This window comes from Schistocerca serialis, chromosome 6, assembly GCF_023864345.2.
Source record: "Schistocerca serialis cubense isolate TAMUIC-IGC-003099 chromosome 6, iqSchSeri2.2, whole genome shotgun sequence".
NCBI classification, from domain to species: Eukaryota; Metazoa; Arthropoda; class Insecta; order Orthoptera; family Acrididae; genus Schistocerca; species Schistocerca serialis.
The window spans coordinates 379,962,078-379,962,756 of NC_064643.1; the positions used below are offsets into that span (position 1 = coordinate 379,962,078).

Genomic DNA, 679 nt, shown 5'->3' on the forward strand with positions numbered 1-679 from the left:
GCCCCTAAAATCAGCAGTAGGAGAACATTGCATTTCCATGGCATATTCAATGGAATATAAGAACACCAAAATTTTAGCACCGGATTCCCGCTTCTGGGACTCTGTAATTAATAACTCTGAGCACAATGGGACTCAACATCTGAGGTCATCAGTCCCCTAGAACATAGAACTACTGAAACCTAACTAACCTAAGGACATCACACACATCCATGCCCGAGGCAGGATTCGAACCTGCGACCGTAGCGGTCGCTCGGTTCCAGACTGAAGCGCCTAGAACCGCTCGGCCACCCGGGCCGGCTGTAATTATTGAATCCGTGGAAATACGTCTTGTTGGCAATTTCTATGAATCGTGGTAACGGCTGTCAGCTGGATAAAAATTGCAATCAAATTATTAAAATTATGCAGTCACAGCAGAATCGACATGCTCAGTCGATATTCTGCGATTAGACTGTTCTTACTTCACCACTGAGGGCAGCACACACTACTTGGCTCCCTCGTGCATGTCAGCTCCTAACGCATGCGCTGTAAACCGCCAGTACGATTTGCATACGCGGAATTCGCTATAAATACCATGGCTGCATTAGGTGTCTTCATGGCAGGACAACTTGGTGTATGAGATGCTTACCCAAACGCCCATCCCTGACATCTACGTTAAGATTGTGGATGATTTCCTTCGCCA

General features: G+C 46.8%; 1 non-coding gene across 1 annotated transcript; it reads right to left on the reverse strand.

Moving 5' to 3' along the window:
- Positions 1-210: 210 nt before the first annotated feature.
- On the reverse strand, positions 211-294 carry Trnap-ugg (transfer RNA proline (anticodon UGG)). Its single transcript has one exon. It is a non-coding gene; the product is annotated as a tRNA-Pro (tRNA).
- Positions 295-679: the final 385 nt, after the last annotated feature.